The 10,319-nt window shown below is 29.5% G+C and overlaps 1 long non-coding RNA gene across 1 annotated transcript; it reads right to left on the bottom strand.

Moving 5' to 3' along the window:
* Positions 1 to 1,728: 1,728 nt before the first annotated feature.
* LOC145193392 (uncharacterized) lies at positions 1,729 to 2,293 on the bottom strand. The gene is made up of 2 exons (XR_013847861.2): positions 2,149 to 2,293; positions 1,729 to 2,040 (listed from the first exon to the last, which is right to left on the bottom strand). It is a non-coding gene; the product is annotated as an uncharacterized LOC145193392 (long non-coding RNA).
* Positions 2,294 to 10,319: the final 8,026 nt, after the last annotated feature.

The raw sequence follows: 10,319 nt of genomic DNA, 5'->3' as shown, positions 1-10,319 counted from the left end.
GTTTACCTAGAAATAAAATAATTTGGGTTTTTAAAATCGCGCAAAACTGAAAACTCTTAACCATAAAAGGAGAAAAAAATAAAACACATTCAATTACGTGATATTATTTTTTCCCCTCTTCCTCAACACACACCAGATTAGGGAGAACATCATGTGTAGAGTGCAGAAAATTGATTGACCAAGATTGACCACTTTTAAAGCTCACTGTTATATTAGATGTAATAATAGTGAAAATTAACCAATGAATAACTAATACCTAACAAAAGTGATCGAAACAAAATGAAAAACTCAACCATAAAAGGAAAAATTTTAAATCCAAATGAAAAGTAAAAATCTGAGGTATTAAACTTTTACATAAATTAACTTCACCAAATTTAACATCAAACGAAATTTATCTTTAAAAAGTATATCATGTACTTAACAGAAATTGATTTCTTCGGTGCCAGTGATAACCTCATACAATTAGAAGTTTAAACATACGGTTATCACCATATATTCAAACTTTTATTAGCACTCATGTCATTACAGCCACTCTCTAAAAGAATAACCTTCCCTCCAACTTTAAGGCCTTACAGTAAATATCCCCCTTAGCATCAACACAATGACTTAAAATCTTAGCTTTATTCCTAGCTTTTAATCTTAGCTTTATTCTTAGCTTTATTCTTAGCTTTATTCTTAGCTTTAGTTAAAGTTTTACTTAAAATCTTTGCTTTAGTTTACCGTAGTAATAAAAAACTGAGAATCAAAAAACAAGAATAATGAAACCTAATTAAATCTCTCTTTCAAGAAATACACGTCCACTTTCTTTCCCTGATAGGGTAACTTTATCCTCCCCCTCGTGGCTCGTGGATCAGCATTTTCTTACCTTCAAGACTTAAAATAAAAGGAAAGAACATTTACTTAAATGATTTAAACTCAAATTTTTAACTTTTTATGTTCACCATGAAGTAAAAAAGAATAAATTAAAAACTAACCAAGAAATTAAAGTATAACAAAATAAAAACAAAGAGTCAACTTATAGAACTCAATTTATTCAAAACTTTTCGTTGAGACACAAGTCAATTTATTCAAAAACACTTCGTTGAGACACAAGTCAATTTATTCAAAACACTTCGTTGAGACACAAGTCAATTTATTCAAAACACTTCGTTGAGACACAAGTCAATTTATTCAAAACACTTCGTTGAGACACAAGTCAATTTATTCAAAACACTTCGTTGAGACACAAGTCAATTTATTCAAAACACTTCGTTGAGACACAAGTCAATAACTTGGAATCAAACTTACAAATAATTAATAAAAAAAAAAAAAAAAAAGATGTATAAATGATTCTTCATCTCAGTTCATCTTAAATGATTCTTCATCTTAGCTCATCTTAAAATCTTAAATTATAATTTTAATATTCTTTATTTACAAAGTTATTACCAGTTTTAAAAAGTGATAAAATTTGCTAATTGGTTGATTTTTATTGGAGATAAAACATTCATTTTATGATAAAACGATTTTCTTACACTGATAATTATCGATAAATTATCGTTGATGTACATTGAATTGATCATTTTTATGGTTTAAAAGAGAAAATTGTTATGCATCGCACATAAAAAAAACTACTACTGCGTTTGATTATCAAATAAATGTGCGTGATAAAACATTTTTAGGTCCCATTAATCAACGGTACCCCCCTCTGATGGGGGAATGAGGTGAGAGAGGGGTTCTAAACGAGCATACTTTGACATTGTGTAACTTAAAATCTCAAAAAACAAGTTACATTCAAAATATTATTTTCGTTAAACGCAAAAACTCGAGGTTTTTAACAGGTTTTCACCCTTTTAAGTTTGGGCATTGCGGACAACCACAGTTACTAAAACATGTAAAACTACAGTGTTTGCATTCTTGATAGCATTTGATGCAGCAGTCGTAACGATCTTGCGAGAAAAACGTTGATGGCAAAACAGGTCCGTTGCATTTAGCGAAATTTGTACAATCTTCAACGGTATGGTTTTGGTGTGGAGACGAGACGTGGCCATACGGCAGTTTTCTCTAAAATAAAATCATTTCGTTTGGAATTGAAATATTCATTTAAGTTGAAAAGTTTTTACAACCTTAAGTTTTTGTCAACTTTTTTTTTGATGGAAAAGAAAGATTTACCGCTTCACCGTTGTTTATAAAAAACAATGTCAAAACAACCAACACAATTTTCATCATTCTCGTAAATCAAATGCCGCAGTGAAAAAATTTATGTCTTTGGATTTGCTTTTATAGAACTTTTTGAGTTTTTGTTATGCAATATGATTGACTGAGACGTAGTTAAGTTCCTTTTTTTGTTATGCAATATGATTGGCTGAGATGTAGTTAAGTTTTTTTTTTTTACATTTGTATCCTGAATGAATAAGAGCTTATGTAACAACCCAAATCAGCGTGACGTAATGTGGAAAGTATTTTGATTAAAATTGTGTATCTATTATTATGTTGATTAAAGTTACACATTCGTTCACCGTAGGCGTGTAAATCAGACTGGATGTAGTGTAAGCATTGTAATCCATGATTGAATAAGTGTCTGTTCGCATTGACTGTTAATGCCATATATAGACAACTAGCCTGGTTATCTAAAAAGTTTTACGCCATATATAGACAAATAGCCTGGTAATCTAAGAAGTTTAAAACTTTTTACGTACTTTTCTTTAATTTAACAAAACACAAAAGCACATTCACGTAGTGACAAAATTCTTACGTCATACTTAATATCTTTTGTTTTATTTTGTTCCCTATAAAATAATTTCATTCTAAGCAAGCTAACAAGAGTAACAAAGAATAGATAATAAAATATTAACTAATAATCACAACAATAGACGCTTAAATACAAGCATAGTTTACCAAACCACAATCCAACTTTAATCAATCTATGCTTTATAATACTTTCTCAAAATCTATGACCTACTTTAACAAATCAATAAAGATTCCCTTTAAATCTTTTAAAAATGACTTTAATTTGGACTTTATTTCGGAGTTAATGAGGAAAAGAGTGCCTATGGTTTACTTTCTCATCTTTTTCTGTAAACATTAGGATAAAATCTTTCCTAAAATGAAATGCGATATAAAAACCATAATCACTTCGAAGCATGATCACAAGAAGATTATAAGACTGATCACAAGATCACAAATCTAAGATGATTACAAGAAAATGATCAAATAGCAAACGCTCTTCGAGAACTTTGTTAAACATCAATGAAAAAATGTGAAAAACTTTATAAAAAATTAAAACTTTATAGAAAATTTTTTGTCAGAAAATTAAATAAGAAAGCTTTTTTGCAGTTTCTTTTGATTCTCAACTTATGATAAAGCAAAATTGCAGCACAACTAAAACAATTTAATGGCAAAAACCCTTCAAATTCTTTCAGCTCATATCTTAAAACAAAGTGAGCTGCAACTTGGTTTGCAAACTTTTTAAAATGATAAGTGGGAAGGAATCTGTTTCTGAAATCATCGAATGATGCTTCATAGCCTGTTTTAGGAATTTTAAGAATCTCCGATGTTTAAGAAAATGTTTAAATGTGAAATGTCTCAAATAAAAGTCCCATATATCTACTTCCCTGTTTTCCAAAATATTTATAGCTTTTTTGCCAATATCATTAAATATTACATCTTGACAATTTACAATTCAATCATTGACAGCTTGAAGTTCGTTAAAGAATTTCCACTATGCAAATTGCACAGTATCGTTTTTGGTAAAGCATATTTTAAACATGGTAATTTTTGATTGATATAAATTGTTTTGCTGCATTTTAATATATAAACAGTATTATTAATTAGGAAATAAATTGTATAGTTTTTTTGCTTTAAAAATGTTGATGGATAATTTTGGGGTTTGGTTAACTAAGTGAGTGTAATGCAAAAGATATGATTCTTTATCATAATTTAAAGTACTTCTTGAATTTTGAAGATTTCACATTTTTGATAATATAATAAAAATGGTTTCACTTTTTTAAATTCCTTTTCTCAATTCATTCCCAACAACAAATTAAACTTTCCCAACTCGATAGATACAGTACTGCAACCTTTCGTTACTTTGAATTTGGTATCTTTTGGCCAGTTTTGAGACTAAATTCTTTTATTATTTCAGAAATACCTAATTTGCATTTGCCGTTTTCTAATCCATAAATCACGATCGTGGGATCGTGGAAAGAAACTCTACACGTTCTACACTTTAAAGAAGCTCTACACGTTCTACATGTTAAAGAAACTCTACACGTTCTTATTATCTTATTAACTTTGAATCTTAATTTACATGCCTGTGCACAGTGTGAAACTTCATTACATCGTGGTGGCCAAAAATCGAAAACCATGTTAAATAAAAATTTTATGGCATTTTCTTTAGCTATACTATGATAACTCAGCCTCAGTGAAATTTTCGTTTTTCCATCTCAAATAGTTTGTGAGAAATTTTAGGCAAATTTTGAAAAAATCGAAAAAAGCTCCCAATTGACTTAAAAAGAATTTTTTTATAAACCTAAGTATCACATTTTATGTCATTAAAATGATTGTCTTTTTACTAAACCTATTCTGAGTCTGAACTTTCACCCAAAGTCTTTTACAACATGAGTCTTAAGTTTTTATTTCAACCGGGTTTATTAGTTGATAGAGCTAATGAGAGCGTCAAATGATACTATACTCCGTACGAAAATGTCTTTAAATCTGCTTCCCTACTTAATTTGAGGGTATGAAGTTCACGATACTTTCATGATACTTTCACGATACTTTCACAATACTCACGATTTATTTTTTGACTCTTCTTCACCCAATATTTCTAGTGGAACAGGCGAATGAAACAGAATTTCAGCAGCATTTGCTAATACTTTATACACTTAAGATGGAATCATAAACCAAGAATTTACAATCAAGAAAGAATTTATTTGTCAATTTGAACTTATCAAAATCTTCTCCGAACTGATTTGTTGCTAACAGTTAATCGTGAAAACATAGTTTTGAATCGAACAATCAGATCTTCTGGTAGATCTGAAACTTCACTTAATTTCTTTGGATTGGAGAAAGCTCGTTGATAAATATTTTTTGTACCTGATAAACAATAGAAAAATGGCATCAATGCACCCGGTACTAAAAGAACCCGAATTGAGACCGCAAGGTTTATACAATTTTTTATCGATATTTAATGTTGTTATGCGAGTTTTCATATTTAAATAATTATTTTGCATAAATTAAATATGTCAAAAAGTTGCATAAATATTTAAATAATTATTTTTAAAATTAAATATGTCAAAAAATTGCATAAATATTTAAATAATTATTTTTAAAATTAAATATGTCAAAAAATTGCATAAATATTTAAATAATTATTTTTAAAATTAAATATGTCAAAAAATTGCATAAATATGAAACTGGATTTTTGGCTGGAGTTAGTAAACATGTCACAGATTCGATTGCGCCGTATATCTCAGTTAAACTATTATTATTCAAACCTTTCTTTTTTTTACTTTTATTTTTAACAGCCATATTTTCTAAACTAATTTTCAGATGTCCAACAAAGATGAAGTTTAAGATATTCTTCTCTTAAATTTCATTTTTACAAAGGGAATTTGAAAGATAACCTGAAGAAATAGTACTTTTTTTTTTTTTTTTACAAGTGATTATTAAAAACTACATTTAATTTAATTTTTTACGATCATAGCGGCCGAGAGAAATTTCGGGCCCTGGGGAAGTTTTTTTCATTATGATCAATTATATACCCAGGGCCAAAAGAAGCGTGCTCTGGGCATTGAAAATTAAAAATAAAAGTTAATTAAATCTTTTAAAATTCAAATCTAATTATATCTTTTGAAAATTATTTAAAAAAATTTGTTTGTACACACACAAGGCACCGGGAACCTTCCCGTTCACCCCACCCCCCTCTCCGCGGCCATGCTAACAATAGATGTCCGGGGAAGGTTTTATTCTTTACTGTACTAAGTGCTTTTCTAAAAAAAACTTTTTTAAGAGTATGATTTTTACGATTTTTTTCTCGGAAACTTTGAATTTAACAATCTAAAACGGAGTTTTAAAGTCAAAGTTTCCGTGAAAAAAAATCGTTATTTTTGCTCCATCGTGATTTCGTTGAGATAGGCTTATTTTTATTGATATCTACTCCAGGTATTAATGCATATGTGTTACATTTCATTCTGTTTGTAGCGAGACAAAATTTGAGTGGTTCTTTATTTCCTTTAAAGCTGATAGTTACGGAAGAATGCTGTGACAGAACGTCCATTCCGATAATTACAGGCGCCACCAAGTTGTCAACAACAAAAAACTGTGCTTTTAGTTTTTCGCGGACCATTAGTAATGAACCTCGAAAAATTCCTTTTACTTTTAGAGTGGAGTGATCTGCCAGTGAAACCTGTGAAGTGCATCGAGTGTCGTAGACAAGGTTCCATTGCATGAGAAGTTCCGAGGTAATGAATAATTTGTCTGAGCCGGTATCCAATAATGCTTGAGTCTTATTTTTGGTTATGGTGACGTCAATTAATCTACTTGGTGAGTTGATTGCGGCTATGGCCGAAGATAGTAGTGTACTCTCATCCTCGTCGTCTGTGCATTTTTCATTAATTGCGGCTGTTTTAGCGTAATTTTTTTTTGTTTTTGACAAACAGACGGTTGACCAGTGACCTTTTCTTTGACAGCTTGTACAGATTGTTACGTGCTGAACATTTTTCTTTTGTGTGTAACTTACCACCATACCAAAAACAAGGTTTGATAATTGCTTGATTTTTCGTAGCTGCAAAATTTGGTAATACGGTGGAAGCCGTCGTAGTTGTTAAATTGAGAGCATCTTCGGCTACCATTTCCATAGTAAGTGCTGTTTTATAAAGTACATCTAGATTATCTTCTGTAGATTCTAGTAGTCGCTGTCTAATAGTTGGTGAGTATATTCCTGCAATAAAAGCATCACGTGTTGATAGGTTTCTATGTTGATCGGCGGTGAGAGACTGTGTAGGACACTTTCTGGCAAACTGCTTTAGGTTGCATATAAAGTTTTCGCCTGATTCGCCCTCCTTTTGTTTAAGCAATCGAAGTTTGTGACGCATCATGTAGGTATGTGTGCAAAATTTTTAAACTATTCAGCTATTTAATTATTTTACATCATTGTAAAGAGCTTTAAGGTGGCTCACCCCCATTAAAAATCAAAAAAAAATTTTTTTTTTTCTTTTGAATTATGTTATTTTAAGCATTGAAGTACAAAATCCATAATATATTTTTACTATTATATGCTTAAAAAGTAACAAAAAATACCATTTTTGTGGTTAATACAGTTTCCTACTCCTTAGCAACGCTATAGCAACGGTATCAACAACAAATTTATTCATTACTTCTTGAAGGTTTCAACTTTAAGTTTTGAAGTATTTTTCAATGTTAGATCTATTATGCTTTTCTACTGTTCTGTATAATATATAGTATTTCTTAAAAATATACTCTGTAGCATTAATACAATGTAACTGAACTGAAAACTATCTATCTGGATATGGCGAACATAAGAAATAAAATTAGAAATTTAAAGTGAAAATATCAAGGAAATAGGTATACAAGGAGAGCAGAGGATGTAAATAGTTGTAGCAGGAAATTAGAAACAACAAGTGCATCAAAGCTTAATAAATAACATGACTTAAGTGCTGCAACAAATTGTGATTCCAAAGTTGACAGTTTTTCTTTATTTGAAACTTTAGAATTATTAAAAATATATTTGAACAGTATTCTACATGCAGTGAGTGTAATAGCAAGCTAACTATTTTTCATAATGAATCTATAGGTATGGGATTTTCTATTGGAATTATAATACAATGTCCAAACTGTGACTTTGAAAGTACACTTTATTCATCACCATCTATAAATCGAAGTGCTTCTAGTTCAAAGCTAGTGACACAATTCAGAACTTTGCTGAAATGGCTATAAGGCAAAATAAAAATAGCCTACTGAGTATAGGAAATTCTGTAATAGCTGTATTTTACCATTGTACAAACTTTCCATATGAAGTCAATCGTCATCAATTTTGTTTAAAAGTGAAAGACAGTTAGTGCAAATGGCAATCAGATAAAGTTATGGGTATAACAAGCTATGGATAAAAGTTAATTTACCTGTGGCAATTAAACCTATTTTTCAAGAATTGTCAAACCCTGAAATGCTAAGAAAGTGTTTACATGGGATGACACAAAACTGCAATGAGTCATTGAATGGTTTCATTTGGCAGTGATGCCCTAAAACTACTTTTACTGCAAGGAAAATTCTTGGAATATCTGTTTATTCTATTTTAAATTGTAATGATGGATTTTCTTCTTTAAGTTGCATTTTTAAAATGCTTGGGTTTTCTGGAGGTGTTAATTTCGAAAAAAGGAGCTTACAAAAAAGATAAAAAGTGATAATCAAGTATGTCAAGAAAATTGACTGATATTAATAAAAAACAAAGAAAACATATAAGATCAATAAATAAAGGTTATTTAGACATTGAGAAGGAGGAGGATGATGTGAACTCTTATGCTAGTGGCAGTTTTTAGTAACTTTTTATAAAAAAAACTTTTTGCTTTTATGTTGTTTTTTTTTAAATGTGTTTTTTAAGACTTTCTTATTTTAATATGTTTTTCTTACAAAAACGTTAATATCTTCAGTTTGGTTCAAGCTTTTTTCTTCAAATTTTCACAGTATGTTGATTAACTTATTTATGAGGGCTGGAACTAGAATTATAACAATTAAAGTATAAATTAATTAGTTTGAATGTAGTTTGTTAGACTGACACAGGCAATAAATCAATTTCTGCACGTTTATTGCTGCCATTTTAGTTTTTTTTAACATTTGAAAAAAATTTTAGTTCCAGCCCTGGAGCAACTATTTAGCTACCATTTGGCAAAATATGGTGTATTCAGTGCAAATTTTACTCAAGATATCATTGTTTTAGCTAAGGTAAGATTTTGGACAAATTATGCTGACTCAGCATCAAAAAATGGAAATTTCATTTTTCTTTTAAAAAGTTAAAGTTTTAATAGAATTTCCTTATATAAAAAATGAAAAACAAGTTTTTAACCGTTATAGATAAAAATTTAGATTTGAAGGGGGTGAGCCACCTTAAATCAGTATAACGATGGTGAAAATTTCATAAAAAACTAATGATTCTACTAAAAGTTATGCTCACTTAAGTGACAAAAATTCATTATAAGGAATGCTTAAGAAAACTGCACCTAACTTAAAAAATTAGCGTTCGGCTTACGGTGGTTTTATAATAGAACTTCATTGTTTAGTTTTTAGCGCATTACTTTGCCTCGGTTATATTTTTATTCAACTAATAACAGAATATGGTTTTTTTTGTGTGTTTTTGTGTGTAAATCATATTTTGAATACTTTAAAAAAATCACCAATATTTTAAATAAAGTTTCATTTTTCTAAAAAAACAATTTTTTAATGAATAAAAAAGTCAAATATACAAAAGGTTCATAATCTTGAATCCCCCCCTCCCAACCTCTCCAACAGAGGAATATTTGGTACCTTTACTGCGTGCAAAAATAGAATATGAGCGTGTCATTATTTTTTAATAAAATTTGGCAGGTACATAGAAAATAGATATATAAAATTGATTCAAAAGTTAGAAAAAAAACCCATCATCCCTTCACTTCCAGAACAGGAATGAAGTTTTCAATAGCAATGAAATCACTAAAAACGTTAGTAACTGCAAAAAAAAAACAGATTGCAATAAACTTACAACACTCTACTTTTAAAATATTATCTAAGTCAAAAAACATTCTAAAAAAAAGACGAGAAAAATCCATCCTTACGACACCTACCTCGAGCACGCGGTGAAAAAATGGTCACAGATTTAACTTTAAAATCGGTGCCGTAAATCGCAGATACGCAAATACCTACATCATGATAGCCGTTGACCGTTTTGAATCTTTTGGTCAAGTATTGCTGTTGCTTCGTTGAATGAGGTTGAATCTTGATTTAATGTAAAGGCTTTAACTCCGCATAAAACAAATAAAACTTCAAGTTTACTATCTGCTGTTATAACTGCTTTTTCTAAATAAATAGCTAGCATCTTTTTCTAGTAAATATAATACTCTTCGCTCGGATCGTCACTAAGAACTTTTTTATACATTTGATTAAATTGTTGTGAGCCCACAACAAAATACAATATTAAATATAAGGCTTTAATCAAATATATATAGTCACTACAATAACGACAACAAAGTAACTTAGAATGTTCATATTTTTGATTTTTATTTTTTAAATTTAAAATAAATTAAAAGAATATTTTGAACTATATTAAATTTTTTATTTTCATTTCTGAATAT

Source organism: Hydra viridissima, unplaced genomic scaffold (genome assembly GCF_058129835.1).
Source record: "Hydra viridissima isolate aposymbiotic clone 2 unplaced genomic scaffold, HvirCarnegie_v1 scaffold_14, whole genome shotgun sequence".
Lineage (NCBI taxonomy): Eukaryota > Metazoa > Cnidaria > Hydrozoa > Anthoathecata > Hydridae > Hydra > Hydra viridissima.
Note: the sequence above shows the minus strand (reverse complement) of the source record. Positions and strands in the feature narration are given on the sequence as shown.